Here is a 20,574-nt window from a genome sequence, read left to right as displayed (position 1 = left end):
CAAACAATTTCGAATTAAATTATTTATTGATGATTTATGATTCATTTTATAGATTTACGAGAAATGATTTATCTCATAAACAGAACTAGTCTATAAAAACAAATAAGTCAATAAGTTCTTACATTCTTCTATTGCCCAGAATGAAATGATAATGATTTGATGATAATGTTTGATAATGATGAAACCGGCAAAAAACTTTCTCACGTTGCTTTTTTTTTCAGAAATTAACTCGTCGCAAAGATTTAAACAAACTAAAATGCATCAATTATTTGTATCTGGCATCACTTACTATGCGAGTTTGTTGAAACTATTGCCAGATAAAATAAATTGGATGACTATTCTATGAATTTATGTTTATTTAAAGCCATAAAATAAACTTTATTCATGGGATACTTGGGATTTTGCGTATGTTTAGAAAGTCAAATGAACAGAAACGAATATTTTAATTGCTGGTCATATTTACATTGAAATGACCTAATAAAGAACTCTTTTATTGCTCTTAAATATTTATGAATAATACTAAGCTCTGAAACCCTTAATGTTTAAGAGAAAATGAAATAGGCAGTTTTATTAGCAAATGTACTTTTTATGAAATTTCTGAATAAAAAAATTTTTTTATGCAATGACATTTATAACAGTCTATTTTGATTCTAAAAGTCATTTGAAGATTTATTTTATTAATTTTTGTAGTTAAGAAAGCTTTCGTGCTAATTTTTAGCATGTATTTAACAAATGTGCATTATTGATTTAAACCAAATTCTTCACCTTATTACAACTACCAAGTCTTCTTTTTATTACGACTAGAAAATATTAGCATTGAAAAAAAAAATTTGTGATCGTTTAAACAAAATCTAAAAATTCAGCGTCTCGGGAAAATCGTAATGCAGAATTTACTCTCTATAACAGTATACTAGTATATTAAATTACAAAAGAAAATTAATCTAGATAATAGTAAAGAAGAGATGTGTAATATGCAATAGCTTCTTACTATGCAACTCTTCTACTGTGACTAAAATTGATGGTGAACTCAGCAGAAAATAATCTAATGAGATGGTTGAGTGAAAATGAAGATAAAAACGGAAGTGTTCTATTTGCTATAGTTGCTATATTTCTATTTGAAATGTGTCAGTGTATACTGTGAAAAAAGTGCAATAAATTACCAGAATAATAAATATTATTGTGTTCCTGGCTCTATGGGAACACCAAAAAATACGATAATTTTTACAGGAGCACTTTGGTAAATACCTTAGGTAAAATTAATAATAAACATTATTTTATTACTAGATTGTTTGGTAGTGAAAAATTTATAATTTGGTAGTTTTATCATGATACCTTATAGCATGGCAAAAGAAAAACATTTAATTGGTAAATTTTACTTTTCAGTTTTGTAATTTTAAAAAAAATGTGGGGGAATAAGAACTATACTTTTGTAAATTGACACCTTATGAACGAATGATCTACTAAATGATTAGTTACAATACCGTATATTTTGGTTCTATATCAAGGACAATGTTGTTGTTTTTTTCAGAGGTATCACATACAAATACAGTAATTTCACAACATTTTTTTTCTTCGTATATAGTGGTAAAAAAATTTCTCTTGTTAAGTTTTTAAAAATGCCAATGAAGCGTTTTGAGCCTTTTTGGATCAGGGGATATAACGTTCGCCTTCTAAAGAGGTGAACTGGGTTCGAATCTCAGCGATGACTGGTCCATTCAAATTCGACACCTGACTCACACCGACTTCATTGCTTACTTAAAATATCCTCAGGGGTAGATGAATCATGGGTTAGAGTTCCGTGTGAGGGTTTTCCTCTCCATGATCGCAAATGCGGGTTAGTTCCACCAAAAATTCCACCACGCAGGCAAATTTCTCCCAATACTTTATCCTGGAGTTCCTTCGTCTTCTGGATTGGATTCAAAATTACAAGGCTATGGAGTTGAACATTAGTAGTCGTATACCCCAAATTGAATCGGCAGTATAATGATGGTTATAAAATAAGATGAAGTATTTAACCGAATTTTTTATTATGTTTTTACATACAAAATGCACAACTCCGTACAATCTAAATAGTACAACTCCGTAGTCTTAGTGTTCCATTCTTGAGATTTAATGTATTTTTAAGCTTTTAATAGCTATTGTGCCTCATCAATTGCTACTGCTTTAATTTTAAATAATTAGGTCTTCAAACCTTTATTTTATGAAGATACGGTTACAATGTGAAAGAGAGTCTTGAAAGAAAGAATTTTTAACATTAAAAAGAAAATAGAAACGTTTTTTGTCGTTTTTTGCGGAGTTGAAAACTTTTAAAATATATTAATAAAGCTAATTAAGCTTAACAAAAAGATTTCAGATGCACATGTGTCTGGTATGTTAGTGAAGGAAAAATATCAAAGCCTGCACTTTCAAGAAACTGCATGCGTGTAACTCCATTTAAAAATAATTCTTTGCTTTGTTAAATCATTTCGAAAGTCTTGTCACCTCATTAGTGTGTAAATTCTGAAGAGATGATTGCAATCTTAATAACAAGAACAGTGGAATTGCAATCGTGAACAAGTGAAGTAATTACTGTTAACTGAATTTCATGCCTTTTTGCAGATAATGAGATTTACATCTTTGCAGTGAAAGATCTATGCAACTTTTTGTAATTTTTGAGGGATTAGGAGTAAGTAAAAATATTCAATAATAAAACAAAACAAAAGTTGTAAGTTACTGTATTAGAATTAAATTTTTAAAAGTATTAAACAACAAAATTTTAAGCATCACTGTGAATGTCTTCCTGAATATATTCATTATTAATCGTCACTTTACTACGATGTGCTTTATATTTTTAACATACTTTTAAATGAGATAAAAACCTAATTATTACATTTTTTTACGTATACAACTAAATAAAAAGTTGAAGCTAATCAAATAAAAAATTTCATTCAAGCAATATGTTCTTATTTTAAGGGCTTTTTTCAACCAACATACTTTAATATATAGTTAAACAACCATTTCTGTATGAAGTCCTAAGCAAAGAACATGTTATATTTCACAGTAATCTAAGGTCTGAGGCTAAAATGAGGTTGAGATTCACTTCTGGAAAAAGATTCTCTTCTTGAAAATGGTTCAAACTTCAAGCTTGTATCCACTAAAAAAATTGTTATAGTGAGAATCAACAATACTGATGAATAATGTCATTAAAAGTGCTAAAAAAGTTCATTATATTATTTACTTTATTTCATTTTATAACCGTCGTTGAACAGCTGACCCAATTTTATGGGTTTACGTCTACTAATGTTCAACTCCGTAGCCTTGTAATTTTTAACCCAATCAGGAAGACAAGGAAACTCTTGGATCGAGTATTAGTAACAAATTTATATCAAACAGTTAAAAAATAATAAGAAGCATACAGATGCCGCATGCGTTTTTGCGCCTTGCTCGGAAGAAAAAAAATTCAGACGAAATTACCGTAATGTGTGGTAAAGCTATTTCTGGTTAGAAAAAAAAGCATAATTCTGGTTTAAAAAAAAACATTAATGCATGGTATTTAAACCATTCATATAGTAACGATTACCGTTCATATAGTAATGGTTCATAAATTCTGGTTGGCAAAACCTTTGTTCTTATTATGAAGCATTTAGTGAAAACTCATAACTGAAAAAGAAATGTAATCGAATAAATGGTTTTTGTGCTTTGATCTAAGGTTTCATTATAAAATTTCAAATTTTGACAAGATTTACCAAATTTTATCACATATTATGTAACAATATTTTATTGTTAATTTTACCAAAATCCTTACCAACACGTTTCGGTAAAAATTATCATGCTCTTTGGTGTTCACAAAGAGCCTAAACATAGTAAATTTTACCATATTTTGGCATTTTTAACCATAATTTTTTTCTCAGTGACATTTCAGAGCACAACCATCGAAACCACTTCTGTGACCAATGTAGTAAAATATGCAGTAATATACGAAACGTTTTTTTGGAAGTTAATAATTTAACATAGATGAGAAATTGCAAGAGCTATAACCTAACTTGACACACCCCCTCGACTCTAAATGTAATGTTTCATATAAAGCTTTCATATCAAAGGAAGTAATAAATTTTATTTTGTCAAAAATAAAATGCAATATACATTTAATTGACCATCATATTTTTGAACAAATATTCTATGCTTATTTTGCTCATTTCCAATTGATAAAATTAAATTTCCTGCATCTTAAAGTAAAGAAAAATATTAGTTACAGAGTTTAAAAACTCACTAAAATGATCATTTAAAAACATTTATTGATAAATATATCTAAGGAAAATCTTTGTAGCCTACATTTGCCTTGTTAATACTTTTTTAAAGAAATTTTAATTAAAAGATTTGTTTGTAATTGTAATTTTTCAGTTTTTTTCTTTTGAGACCTATTAAACAAATCTTTTTGAGACAAAGTGTTTTCAATTTAATTAAAAGGAACTTTGCATAATTTCCAATTTTTTTTTATTCAACAAACCAATTTTGTTTTAAATTTTACATATCATTATTCGTTTTGACATCTAGCATTGTATTTAATGTTTTTTTTTTTCAAGCATAAAAGAAAGGTTTTTTGCACGCTGTACAAAAAAAAGAAAGGCATGTCTTCCTTCGAAAACAATTAAAGTACAATCAGTTCCTTAAATGTGAGAAAAATAGTTTGATCACTTAATTGGAAATGCGCTTATTCTCTATTTAATGAAAAAAAGTATATTTCTGACAAATTTGAAACTGGCAAGTGAGATGAAAGTTTTAAAAACGGTGATATGATTTTAATCAGAGTTTTTCTAAAAGCAAATTTAACTGCTGTTATAAAGATATGCATTATCTCACAATGAATCCCTTTAATTAAAAACTGAACATTTTTCGGAAATGAAAAAATTTTGCGTCTTGTTTTAAACATATCTATGCTGACTTTAATATTTCTTTTCAAATTGCAAAACGGATATTGATCGAAATTAAGAGAAACTAATTAAAAATTTTGCTTTTTAAGAAAAAATTTGGTAAAATATTCATTTTCACGGAAAAAATGTATTTTCAATCTATTTATTGTGCATCAAGAAAAAAAATTAGTTACTTTAAAAAGATATGGTTTTAAGTAAAGTAAACTACGCCAAACAGTTAATGAATGGTAATCAGGATAAAATGGAGCGATTTTAGAAGCCAACTATCTTCAGAAAGCCAGCTGTGTAACTACGAAACTTCGATTGACGAACTTGCTGCCCTGGACCACAGTTTAAACCACAATAACTTACTCAAAGAGGCCGCTCTATACTAGTCACCTAGTCAGTATGACGCCAAAGGGCACAACCAAGATTATTCCTTTGATTTTAAGTTTTAAGTAAGGGGTTAAGAATATTAACTATTTGCTGAATCCAAATTTTAAATTGACTGAAAATAGTATTTTATTTTATCTTTTTATGGTTAATTAGCATTAAAATCTTCAGGGTTAATTGAATAGTAAATAATTTTCTTTTAAGAATAAAGAAGTTATTGTAAAGTAATATTAAATGAAGAAAAAATTCAGGTAAAATTGCCGTATTAAATAGTAACAAAATTTATTGTAAACAAAAACATAACTCTGGCTAATAAATCCTAATTATATGTATTTAGACCATTCATTTGGTAATTTTTTCATTTGTATAGTAAAGATTTAGCGGAAAGAATTCTGGTTTTCAAAATAATAGTTCTTATTACCTCACACATACTAAAAAATACAAAATTGAAAATTAAATTTAACCCAAAAATTATTTTTATGCCATGTTCTAAAATATCATGATAAACTTTCCTAATTTTACCACATTTACCAATTTTATCACATATCATACACCATATTTTATTGTTATCTTTACCAAAAACATTACCTAAACACTTCGGTAAAAATTATCGAGGTTTTTGGTATTCCCATGAAGCCAGAAATACTGTACATTTTACCATATTCGGGAAGTTCTGACAAATTGTGTGAATGAATGCTTCATTTAAAATTAATACCGAATTGAGTGTGCAGTTAAATATTAACACCAAATCAACAGTTCGCTGATAAAGAAAGTTGTGTGTTTCGATGCTCCGTAAATTTGACAAATAATTAGAATGTAATTAAAATAAATAGTTTAAATACATACTAAATATTTGCCAAAACTAATATTATATGACAAATCTTAAATTTTTGTACGAAATGTTGGTAGGACTTGTTTTAAACATATTACAAATACCTTTGAATCATTATTAGAATTTTAAATGCTAATAATTGTGCAAATTCGAGATATAGGGAAAAACAGTGGCCAAGACGGCGGTTAGTTTACATGAAATGTGCTAATAAAATGCGAGTTAGAATAGATAGCTAGATAGAATTAGATAGAATTGACTTGTCAGATAGAATTGACAAACTGGGCATAGCATATTTAATACTAAGTAAGATTCCTTACTGAATGATAAAAATATTTTTTGTGGTCGATTATATGCTAAGTAACTTCAATCTTCTTGTTGGATTGATTTGACAAACTTCACATATAAATTGCAATAAAATGAATACATGTTTTTGGATGTATAATATAGATATTTACTTTTTCATGAGATTTTGAATTCATATTAATGTTCTGTTTGAGCTCAGTGCGAACTAATTTTATTTCAGGAAATATTGTATGTATGCATCCCAAATTTATGATTCTTGTTTTAGATTACATCGCAAAAGTAACTTTTTAAAAACTTAAAGAAAAAATAGCTGATTTTTATGTGTTATTGTAATTATAAATTTTGGTATTGCTTAAAAAAATGGTAGCGGCTACTTTACATCCTGAAGTGTAAAAGAATATTATAGGAGTTTAACTGCACCAGGAACTATTCTTAGCTTTGGTGCAGAACAACACTACTTGGGTGTAAAATAGTTTCCCCCTTTTCGGTGCTCAGATACACGAAAAATTTTTACAGTGTGAAAAAAAATATCGGTTCTCAGCTTGCTTGTTAGTTAATTCTGGGATTTCTTACTTTTGCATACACAAACGAGCAGAAAACTTTATGAAGCCGGTTCAGCTTATTTCCTGTTGGCTTTTAAGATCAAAACTTCTTGACGCAAATATTTTCATGGAAAACAAGGCAGTTAAGGACATCACATGTTGTCCATTTCGTAATGATAAATTAGACGTTCAAATGCACAGCCTATTTATTGCACTTTAATAGCAAAAATTTTATGCACAGAAAATTAGCAACTTGACACAATCAAAAAAACAAAATCATACAATGATATGGAATCATATGAATGTATCAAGTTTTTATTACTCCTTCAATAAAAATGAAAAATAATTAATTGTTATTTAAATTAATATTTTTTCTGAAATCAATATTGATTAGAAAATAAAGACGGCGATTTTTTTCACTTGATCTTCATAATACATTATTTTTCTTAACATAACAGAAAAAAATTCTTTTCCACACGCTATTTTGAAAAGGTGAAAATTTGGAAAGGGGAACATTTCTAGTATGCACACAAAAATTTTCTTCCTACACTTTTTTCGTAATACTATCCAATTTGGATAAATACGCAACGGTTAGTTCAACTAAATTTATCTTAGATGTAGATAAACTTAACTAATTTTAATTATTCAACTGAAACCACTGCATTTATTCAGTTAATTTTTTGATATGCAATGAAATGCATTAAAATTTTTTAAAAATCTATACAGAGTGAATCGTTTGCGATTTTTATTTTTTTATTTTTGCCATGGATTCGTTTATTCAAACAGTTTAAACATTTAACTTCCTATTGTCATGCAGAAAAAGGGATAAAATAGTGCAAGTTACTTCAAATAAATTTAAAGTTAGCACAAGTTTATAAAGTAATTCAGCAGGAAATGTTAATGTCAAAGGAGTTCTTGTTAAATGGAGACATCATAACTTATAAGGGTAAATTATTGCTTAAGACATTTCGGATAAAAATTTATAGAGTTTTCGTCTGTAACATTTTCGAGGAACACAAAAGAAGAATCTTAACCTATTAAACGAATCAGGTGCTGAACTCATTCTTGATATTTTACTCATAATCTTATATTCTTAATATTGTCATTCACAATCATATCATTGAAAAATTTTTAAATGTCAGAGAAAATTAGCATCTTTTAGATAAAGCAACAACTCAGTTTTCGAAAACAAGCAGCAGTTACTGCTTACTAAATGTATTTGACGTTGTCAGTTGCAATAAAAAAAATTGGTTGCCTTTATATCACATTTTTCTCTGGGCCGGCATAATCAATCAGACTGATTCAATTTACATCGTCATACTTTGCTTGAATAAAAAAAATGTTGATTTTTTTTTCTCGTTCATTCTTAAATCTTTTTAAAATTTCAATCAAAAAACAGAAAAAAAGTAATTTCTAAGCAATATTTTTAATGGTAAATGTTTTTCTGATTAAGAAACATTTTATTGAAGAAAATTGATTAGAGAAATTATTTATATATATATATATATAAATAATAGTATATAGTTTATATATACATATAGTTTTAAAAACCAGAATTTCCGGTAAACTGATGGTTTAAATACCGTATGCTTTGATTTTATTTAAAAAAAATTATGTTGCTTTTTTTAAAAGATATCATCACCTTGCAATACGGTAATTGTTTTTCCTTATGTGTTATTGTCCATTTAATTTTATTTCTTTTATGTCTAAAATTTCTTGCAACTATCTTAAAACCTAAAACTAATTATCTCATTTTTATGACAAGCATTGCAGCACAAAAAAAAAATTTCATGCGCTACTATGACTACTATGAGACGAAATTATAGTTAAGATATTTCTGTACATTTTGTTTGTTACAACTTTTGTTTATAAAAATAGGTAAAGGATAAGCAAAACACATTTTTTGAAGTCTAATGAAACGATTAACTTAAAATCAAAACTAATGGCTTGAAGTCGTAATAAAAATATCATACATTCCAAGTAGTCAATAAGTTGTTTTTGTGCATTATTCAATTAAGTAGTAAAAATTCCAGAAGGTTGTAAGGTATCTATCTTGAAAGATTACAAAAGGTCACTTATGGAAAAGAGTGGGTTATTACTAAATTTAGCAGAGTTTTAATAAAGTTTTCAGTATTTTTAAAGCAAAACTAACGAAGTTTTTACATAAAATGCTACAACGCATATTTTAATGGATCATCACACTCTTAATTCAATTTTTCATTACTTAATAAATGTATTTATTTTAAATAAATAAATAACGCATCGGAAGTTAACGTAAAATCTGAAATATAAATTTAATATCTAAAACGCTTGCATATACTATAAAATAATTATTTATTTATAAACTTCATTTCACTTTTATCAAAGATTTCTCATTCTATATGCAATAGTGTTTATTTAATATTTTATTATCTATAATGCATTTGTCAATCGAATATAAAAAATCTTATAAGAAAAAAAGTAGAAAACTAACTTACTTTACTCGTGAATATTTCCGCTTCCTTATTATGGCCCATTAAAGCAAGCTATAAATTTTAAACTGCTTACGTAGGAGTATAAGATAGAATTTATTATAAGGGCGATTTATAATCGTATATCAACATCGTTGAATGTTTTATAGATTTTAAAATGTACTGAAAGTTTTCTTCTTCCTTTAGAACTTCAATGCTTTTAGATCATAAAATTTTTAACAACAAAATATAACTAAAAAAATTAAAAAATGAAATTCGCGATTGTGTTCGATTGAAACTTTAATAAAATACTTTAGAAAATATCAAGTTCTTTTAATTAAAAATTTTAAATATTAATGGAGGAAAAAAGAGTTATAATTTTAAAAAATGTAAAAAAATTTCAAAATGTAAGAAAATGTGCTTACTGTTATAGGATTACCTACTGATATGTAACCTTAAAAATGATTTTTTTTCTTTTAGTTTTCTTTAACTATCTTCATAATTGCGGCAAATTACATAAATAAAATTTATAGATTCTAATAGAGATATTACCTACATACTTTATTTAAGGCATTGAATAGCATAATCACATATAAAGTATATTGATTTTTTCTCTCTTTCTGAATTAATTTAAAAAAGTTATTTAAATAAAAATGAATAAAACAAAATTGCTTAAATTTACTGTCAAGTCCTACTACTACGTATTATAATAGGTAATAAAGCATTTTCTATTAGATTGATATTTTTATCTTCTACAGTAGACAGAAAACAAGCAAATTAATCCTTCTCCAATTGTTGCTAGAAACGAGACAGTTTTTTATACGAACGATTCAGGAAAAAATAAAATTTTCTGATCAAAGTTTAATCAGTTTTTGGAAAAAACACAATTTATCAAGTGTTGCAGAATCAGATTACAAGGATTAAAAAAGTACAAAAACTAGTTTTTTGATCTGTGAATCAAGGAATTGATTTATAATGACTGAATTTAATAGAAAATGTTTACAAATCAATTTGTACCCAAACCACACTGTTAGAATTGAAACTCTCACTTTTAACAGTTCAGTAATTCATGATCTGTATTTCGTTAATTTTGAGAATAAATTTTTCACGAAATCGTGTTATTTGTGACAAAACGCTAACCCTCAAACATATAACGAAAATGTTTCCTCAACTGGGAACATTATCGCAGTGCGATGTGGGAGATTGTTAACAATAATAGCGAAACTAGAATGAAGGTAGTAGAAACTAGTGTAAAGGGACGAAACGAGACGACTGGGTGTATGGTGGCTAAGGAGTTTTCTCGTACCAAGAAGATCCCGGATTCGAATACCGCTTCGGGCATGTGTGAAATTTTTCTCTGTTCTGTCTGTCCTTTTGTTAGGGAACATTGATCCACCCATATGGCACCTACAATAAAGTGATTATTAGAATTCTTTTTTTGGGGAGAAAGGAGGTATAGAATGACGAAATATTTTTATAATTCGGACGAAATTAGCTTCTTCGAGGAATAAGCAATAGTTATTTCGTCACTTTGAGAAATTTTTGCTTCGAACATACACCATGAAATGGTTTCGTCAAAAACGAAAAGTATGAGCATCTATTTTATATAGAGCATTTTTTAACACAAATTATTGCTTTATAATTGAAACGTCAGAGGAAAATGTTTTTTTTTTTTAAATTTTTTAAAGCAAGTTTGGTTTTTTCTCTCTTTTTTTAAACAATCAAAAATTATATTCCTGGTAATCTGAGCAAAGAAAGGTATAAAAGTATCAAAAAACCGTTTATTTGCAGAATGAGAGCAATTCGCTGGCATAAAAGCTTTGATGAGTTTAGTGTAAGCAAGGTTTCTGAGCATTTTAATTATGATTGATTACGAATAAAACATAATGTTTTTTTATACAAAAAAATTGATATTTCTGAAACTGCATTTCTAGCGTGAGCAATTTAATACCTTTCAAAACCGGTAAAAAGAGTTATTTATCTTTTATCTTTCTCAATTTTTGAATTTAATGTTCACAATTATTTTGCCAAATGAAGAGCTTTTAAAAATTAAATTTCTCGAAATACAGATAAAATTATTTTAATAAAGAACAGGAATTGTATTAATTTTGAGATATATTTGTTTCATTTATTTAAAAAAACATGTTCATATTTTTATAAAATTAGAAGAAATAAACATTCCAAACACTCAAAATTTTGGTTAAGTTTTTGATTTGAAGATACACGGATAAAAATATTCTGGTAAAATTACAGTACAGTATGATAATATGCAATGACTTTTGGTAAAAAAACGCCTTAATATTGGTAGTAAAAGCCAAAATAAACGGTTTTTAAAAACTCCATGTGGCAAATTCTCTATACTTATAATAGCAACTTACCAGAAATTCGGGTTTTCTAAATTTTATTTCTTATTACCACACAATACAAAACTAAAGAGTAAAGTAAATAATACATAACTGTAAAGTAAATTTAATCAAATAAATGGTTTCTATGTCCGTGTTCTAGAGTATTACAGTAAATTTACAAAACTTTACTACATTTACCAAATTTTATCACAAATTATAAAACCATATTTTATTGTTAATTTTACCAAAATCATTGGCAAAGTGCTTCGGTAAAAATTTTTGAGCTATTTGGTGTTCCCTTATAGCAAGAAACATGCTAAATTTCACCATATTCAGGTAGCTTTGATCATACTTATTTTCTCAGTGTAATAGAATTTATTTTATCTTACTTTATCGAAAACTTTATCGGAAACTTTACGCTATATTATCAAAACAACATCTCAAAAAGTTTGGTAAGTGCTTGAATAATAAATACTGTTGTAATTTTGAATCGTTTTGATACACTTTAAATTATCGGATCATTAAAGAGCAAAATATATAAATATTTATGCCATCTATACATTTGAATAAAGCAAATCAAGCTTATGAACCATAGAACTAGAATAATAGAGCTTCTTTTCCTCTGAAATTGAAATACATATCTCTAAATTTTGCGAAAGAAACAATGATTGATTAAAAAGGTATTTAAATACCTAAACATTAATTATAATTGAACAAAACGATAAGTAACTATTAATTGTTGTTTCGGAAATTCATAAAGAAGAAAATAACTTTTGCGAAATAATGTAAGAAAGTAAATTATTTATGTATTTAAACTACAAAAGAACAATCATATTCGAGAAATATTTTTCTGGAAATTTTGTGTTTGAATTCTGTTAAAATACAATTTTTCAAAATATTTTGTTTACATAGCACCCCAATTCCAATTTTTATATCTTTCGCATTTTCATTTTGCATAGTTTTTTTTCTTCCTGGTCTTGTAAAATAACTTCTTCCCTCGCTGATTTAAATCTAAATGCCCTACCAATTTTTCGGATATTTTCCCGACTCAGTAAATTCAGTAAAAATGTAAGCGGAAACTGTGTAACACTTTTTTCCTGAAATCTTTATTTTTCATTCCTCTTATTTTTCTCCATTGAAACTTCGTTTCATTTCTTTGATACTATGTTCTGGAAAAATTTTTAAAAAAAAAAATTTAATTTATTATTCTTTTTGTCAGTATCTCTCTCTCTTTCTCTTTTGACAGCTGTTATTTAAAACACAAAAGAAAACCAAGTTGCACAAAAGATAACACAGAGATTTAATATTCTTTACAGAATTTCTGTTGATACCCATAAATATTAAGGGAATTTATCTAATATTGAAAGTCTACAAACACTTATTACATTTTTTATATTTTATTTTATTTTGCAGCTGAATGAGAAAATAGCTCATGAATTTAATTTTCAATTAATTTTTATATAATTTTCATCTGCAAAATTTTCACTGTTGAGTGTATCACAAAACCTTAACATTATTATATTAAACGTTGTTTAAGACGCCAAGATTGGAATATTTAAGGGAATGAAAAAAAATATATAGTAGAGAGAAAAGCTGTGAAACAGTGTTTATATTTAATTAATACATAAATATGTATAATATCATAGACAGCTATAGATTACGCCTTTATATATTTAAGCCAAAACTTATGCGAAACTAATGACGGCTTTTAATAAAAATTTTCAATCACCTTAAAAAAAATGCTTAATTATTAAGGGCAAAGCTGTAAAACAGTAATTAGATTTAATTTAATACATATAGACAGCTATATTATTGCCTTTTAATATATTTTAACTAATATTTATGCAGAGTGTTTTGCAATTACTGCCCTCAATGAAGATTTTCAAAAGTCTCATAAAAATGTGTAATTGTTAAGTATAGGAAAGCGCAATTCAATCTTTTCAAGGATTTCTTAACTATGGATTGCTATTTTATAGTTTCTGTGGGTTATCAAAAATGCTTTTAAAGTCAAATCTATAAAATAAAAAGCAAAAATGCAAGCTTAGAATGTAAGCTTGGAATGCTAAAAAAATGCTTTAACATAGATAAAGTGTATAGGTATTTGACTTTAAGTGCAAAGTTCAAATATCCATGTACTTTAAATCTTATACTTAGAACTATACATTTTATTACATCTGAAAAACTTAATTTATTGTATTTACTAACACAAAATTCTGAAAGTTTACATTGTAATATAAAGATTCATTGGATGTGTCTCACATACATCTCGATTTAAATTATACTTATTAATAACTTTTTATTATGAAATAAAGTCATATTTAACTAATTTTTTTCCATGAGTTCCTTGAGAACTATGGACTGCTTCTTTATATGTTCTCCGAATTATCAAAATTAAATAGAAACTTTTAATCTTAAAATCCTATGACTAATGCTTTATATGCAACATTATTATAAAGTGTATAGATGTAGGTGCGAAAATATTGGTACGCTATGGTATGGATATTTGACTTTTAGAGCAAAGTTCAAATATTTACTATACTGAAAATTATTAGTCCTTGAATCATTATATCTGAAACACAGAAATTATTCTGTCTGATTAAGTTTACTTATATTGCTTATCATATTTAATTGTTTTAATTTAATGTCTTTTTGTATTTATTAACTCAAATTTATGATAGTTTATATTGTAATCTAAAGTTTCATTGTGCATGCATCACATACGTATACGAAAAAAAAACACGCATTCTTGTCGATTTCCGATTTTAAAACATGTTTTGTACGACAATTCCATTAAGTAAATAATACAAACGTAATATTGAGCCATCCGTAGGTTGCCAGTGGCTCCTTGGTAAAAAAAAATTCTTAAAATCTCGCCGTGACGCTCTAAGTTGGTTGGAAAATTTCTTGAATTTAATTAAGCTAGCTTGAGCCATGGTGGCTCATGGAATAGAGCCACCATGTAAACTGTGAATCGCGTTCAAATCCCAGCGATAACTAGTCGATACAAATTCCATACCCAGCTTGCAATGACCACAGTGTAAGTTTCATTAAAAAGTCCCCCTCGAAGGCATATTTTACAAATCCATTAGTTCCCTTGTCCTCTAGATTGGGTTCAAAATTACAAGGCTAGGGAGTTGAACATTGATTGTCGTAAAAACTAATTTGGTCGGCTGTTCAATTGCTGTTATGAAATAAAATAAAATTAAGATAGCTTAATATCAAGCCATATGAAAGCCATTGGCTTACGCTGTTATCCAGAAACATAATAGAAATAAAATCTCTTAAAATCTAACGCTACATTGTTGGAATTTTTAAAAGTGTACTCAATTAAGCAAGCTTAGTATGGAACCTTCCGTAATACTTTCGGTGTTCTTGTTATGAGTGACCTCTTAGAAATAAAGTGACCCAAAATCTCATTTTGAAATTATTTAATTTCAGTTAGAATTCTTGTAATATAAACTACTATAAACTAATTAATTTAAGTATACAAATATTAATATTGCTACCTCCATGTATCAAGATTTTAATTTCACTAATAAACGTAATCGTCAATTATTTTATGATGATGGCAGCTTGAGATATCTTGATCATTTCTGATAATCAAGTGTCTTGTTTGTCCAATAAATATTGTAAATGTGAAAATCTATATAGATATATAAATTAGTCTACTAGACGTATGTAATAAATTTTCTATTAGATGTATATAATTAACTACGCTTCTGATTAAGCAATTTATTTTTAAATTTTATGTTTGGTAATGATGGTTTGTGCGTTTGAAACACGTTTGTTCCGAATTTGGAATTGGTCGGTAAAGAATGATGAATTTAAATGGATGACTGTCAATTTCACACTGTAAGAATTACGGTAAATTAACAGCAGTCAAAGCAATTAACCGTAAAGTTTATGGCGAGGAAAATGTATTTACCTTTAAATTCTTAAGACAGTTTACAACTAGTATGGTTAAAAAAAACGTTATTAAAAAAATATACAGCTTTGGAACTATTTACAGCTAGCACGGCTTCACGACCGTTAGAATGAAATTAAACCAGACATTAGGGTTAAAAAATTTTGTAGGTAATAGACATTGAAGCAAAGTTGTGTTTTGTCATACGAACCATCTGTTTGTTCTTATAAGTTTAATGGGTTAAATGTGTTTTAATAAGTTCTTTTACAGAGACTAAAATTGAGGAGTGCAGAGCACTTGAAATTCTCCATGTGTTAAAGGAATGGAAGAAATATTATGGAATCAATGCTGAGATTTGAACCCCCTTGAAGCAGGTTATGAGATTGGCAGATTTTGGCCTTCTCTTTTATACCCAGTTGTGAGAAACAAAGTGGTTTCATAAAAAGGGCCTAGTTAGCTCGTGAATTAAAGTCTAGTAATGTAACCGTAAAAGGAAAAAACAGTCAATAAACGATTTTTCTTACATAAAGAGTTTGAATACCATCTTTCTTAAGGCAATTTGACTGTTTTGGTTGAATGTTATAAATTGACAATTAAAGGATTGTTGAAATAATTGTAGAATTTTAATCGTTTATTTTCGGATAAATTTTTAACAGTGCACATACACATATATATTTATTTAATGGAAATAGATAATTACATAACCTCAAAATAAATCACAGTTCTAAACAAAATCAATATCTACCAATTATGTTTCTGCAACAAGGTAGAATTTCATTTAATTACTGCGGTTTAAACAGATTTGGATGAATGAAAATCTAACTTCCTTTAAGTAATTTAAAATCTTATTTATGAAAAAATATCGCATTTTAAACTTTATTTGATTTTACCAAACTGTGTATTGAAAATTGAAGAAAAATACACATTTCTTTTGTGAGGATCATATACATATAAAGTATTAAAACAAGTTTTCAACCTACGACATAAAATCTAAGTCTTTGACTGTCAAAAAAAAAATTTTCTGCAAATTACTTTGATTAATCATCTGTAATGAATAATAATGTGTTTCAATAATTTAAAAGCTTGCTTCTTAGAGCCTAAAAGATTAGACATTTCTGACTGCAAAAATTCATTTAGTTAAGATATGTTCAAAATAGTTAAGTATGGGTGCATATATTATAATAAAAAGCAATAAAACAAAACCAATTAAGAGTACCAATTTTAATTAATTCCCCTTGGTTACCAAAGAAATAAATTGCACATAAATTCCACCCTTGCAGACGGTATTTCTAGAAAAGTTTTTGAAACAATACATTTTGTAAGATAACCAAACTTTTATTCCCCAAATTTAATTCAAACAAAGTTTTAAACTAATTTATTAATATTATTATTTAGGTAGTAAACTGGTTTTTATTTCTGCCTGAAAATAACGTGAATGTTTTAAATACGAGGTTAAAATAACGCTTAATAAAATAATACTTAATAAAACAATTCGAGTCCATCTCATTGAAATTTTCAAAATTAATTAATATTATTTTTGTAAACTTTATTAATATTATTAAATAAATTAAATAAGAAACATTAGAAACAATCAATACAATGTTGCAGAATCTGTTTCCAAAACACTGTATATAGTATTATATTGCATTTGAAGTAAGTATATGGTATAATATTTCATCGGAATTTGGTGGTGAACAACCCAAATAATTTTTTGTAATAACACCTTATTTTAAAAGTATCAAGTGTTGTTAAACCTTTGCAACAAAAAGAAGTTCAATCATTCACACCATTCATGAATAATTTTTGCCTCCGAAAATGTTAATTTTGGTATACGCTTGGGCATCGTTAGATGGCAACCGTGGATTGTATGCAATCGAGCACGACGTTGTGCGAATTTGTTGTCTTTTTACATACTGCAACAGAAACAAAAGTTCCTTATTTCACTGTTAAAATAGTGGTGTAATATTCTTCTCTATTTGATGTTAACTAAAGCATAAAATTGTGTGAAGAAGCACTATATTTTAAAGTAACACAAAATGGAGTGTTTATATATACTTAAAGGAATGGAGTTAAATCTTAACATCAATAATGTAAGTAGTTGTTTACAACGAGATTACACCATTCGTACACAATTTTAGATTTCAAATTTGGCATACTTTGGATAAAATCAGAATTTTTTTACAACATAATACGAATAGCGTGAGTTTGTTGTTGTTTTACCATTGCTATACATCCACAGAAAAAGTTTCCCATTACAAAATGTAAGTTATGCTTTTAGTTTTGTCTAAAGGATAACTATATTTTAATTTTTATAGATCTGACAATTGTATAAAATAGTTTCGAAAATTTTATTTTCTATCTGCTCCTACTCTGTTAAGACTAACTTATATATTTGTTTTAATAATTTCTATCTGTGCTACGCTTATGTTTCATTTAGATACGAATATTATTTTCAGAATCTGAGAATGTCTGTTAACTGAACTAACTGTTCTCACTTAAAATTGCCTCTTAAAAATTAATTTTGCTAACTATCATGTGTAATCATATCTTGTTATTATAAAGGATAAAATATACCAAATGTTGACAGCTACTTAACACCAAGAGAAAATTGACATTCTTATTGTTTGATTACACCAGGAAATATCCTTTGTTCTTGATCAGAAGCAACAAGACACAAGAGTTATCTGTGGTGTTCCACTACACTACCTTGTTGTAAGGCAGTTGCCCCATTTTCGGTGTTTTTAACTGTGTACAGAATGTATATTAGTTGTGTAAAAAAGGTAATTATATTTTAATTACAAGTTTTCATGAATTGTACCAAATATTTTCATAATATTTAGTATTTATCTGCTGCTGTTTTGTAAGGCCTATTTTGGACGCATCTAAATACCATTCATATGATGTATGAATGTTTGGTTAGCTAATTTTATTTAAAGAATAAGTGTATTGAAGCATCTTAATTTAGTGATTCTTACTTTATACTGTATCGCAAAAATAACTTAACTGGTTTCTATGTGTATCATATCTTTCGTTATAAATCTTAGTGTTATCAATTAATATCGGTCATAATTTCCTAATACTACTGGCCAGTAGTCAGTTGTAGCATTTTCAAATATGGCCACTTTTTATTATATGTTGCCATTTTCTCTATAATAAAAATAAATAACCTAAATTTTAAAATTATAAGACATTTCTTTTGAGACATTTCTTCATTTCTCTTAACCCCTTCCTTCTCGCTCCCATGAAAATGACGGGGTGAGGTTCCGCCCTCTATTTCTCGCTCACGTCATGTTTCCGGGCTGGAGAGTTCAGTAATAACGGGCCAATAAGAATAAAACTAATTCATTTCTTTTGCTCGGGTAACATTTTATTTCTCATTTTTCACACCAGATGGCAGTACCAGGATATTTTTTATTAAGATTAGTTAGTTTATTTTAAACTAGATGACAGCACAAGATGATTGGATGTCAGGAAAAAAATAGACACTTTTATGACCATTTTCTTGAAAATTAACCAATCGTTAAGGGGTTAAATAAGAGTAAACAGTAATTTCCAATTCAAAGAAAAATTTTACGAAACAAGGGTGAAGTAAAATAATTCTCAAAACTTTGTACAATATCCATAATAATTTCATCTTTATTATAAAAATTTATGAAATGCAGATGGAGTGCATTTTCGCTTAAAAAAGGTGACAGGTAATGGGTGACAGGCATTTTTTTAATGACCACTTGTGATTTTTAATCACCCTGTGGTGACCGTTAATTTCGTCCTCATACCGCGACACTTTTGCAATTTTTTACAAATAATTTTAAAATTAGAGATGAAAAGATAAAATATTTGGTGAATCGAAATGCCTCTTGTTGTATTACAAAGTATTATTTTACTTCCATGCATTATTTTCCTTACTTATAACTGATCACAATATCAACTGATTACTAGTTTTAATATTTTGTCCCAATTCTTAATTAGGAAACGGGTAATTTTGGATGATCTTTCCGTAATTTGATACCAATGAAATTGATACAATTATTTTTGAAAATCTAACAATTGATAAAAAAAAAAACTTTTTCAGAAAAAAAGAAGACTTAAAAACAAAAGTCTAACTTTTCTAACAAAAATAGTTTTAATACTTTATCAAACAAATTATTAATATCTAAAATTTTTTTTTACAATATTTGTTAAGGTCGGACCTGATTTATCAAAACATCAATTAAATTAAATACATTAAGTGCATAATTCACATTTTTATCAATCTATTTTAGAGTTTATCAAAACTATACATAGTAACTTATTGACAATAAATATTTTGAAACATATTTTTTGTGCATTTTTATTGTATAAACTTATTTTATATGAATATTTTCCCCATTTTTTTTCAATCTAGATTTGAATAAATATTTTCAAAGATGTTATTACATGAAGTAAATTGTATTTAAATTACCTATCAAAAAATGAACAAATATATCTAAGTTTATAGATAAATTATTTTTGCTACTGTAGTATTTTTATCAAATTACTATTCTACATTATATAATAAAACATAAAGAAATGAACATGGTAAGTTAAACTAGTAGAAGTATAGATATAGTAGTAAAAGTATAGATATAAAAAATGTTATCTATTTTTTGTACGGTATATAAATTTATCACTTGTTATACTATACAAGAAAAAAATAAAATTATTCATTTACTTTGGAAATTGCGAATACTTTTTCTTTTAATTTAATGCAAATATGAAATGAATTTTTTTAAATTAAAAATTCAGAGTAAATCTTGAAAAATTTGATTATAAAATCTAACTTTGGTTGTTTAAAAAAATAATTAAATGAAAATCTTATTATTACTATGCTTTTATTGACTTGTTTTTATGTTTGCGTTTATAAAATCTTGCAATTGTCATTCGGTCATATTTACTTT

Source organism: Parasteatoda tepidariorum, chromosome 7 (assembly GCF_043381705.1).
Source record: "Parasteatoda tepidariorum isolate YZ-2023 chromosome 7, CAS_Ptep_4.0, whole genome shotgun sequence".
In the NCBI taxonomy this organism is placed as follows: Eukaryota; Metazoa; Arthropoda; class Arachnida; order Araneae; family Theridiidae; genus Parasteatoda; species Parasteatoda tepidariorum.
Note: the sequence above shows the minus strand (reverse complement) of the source record.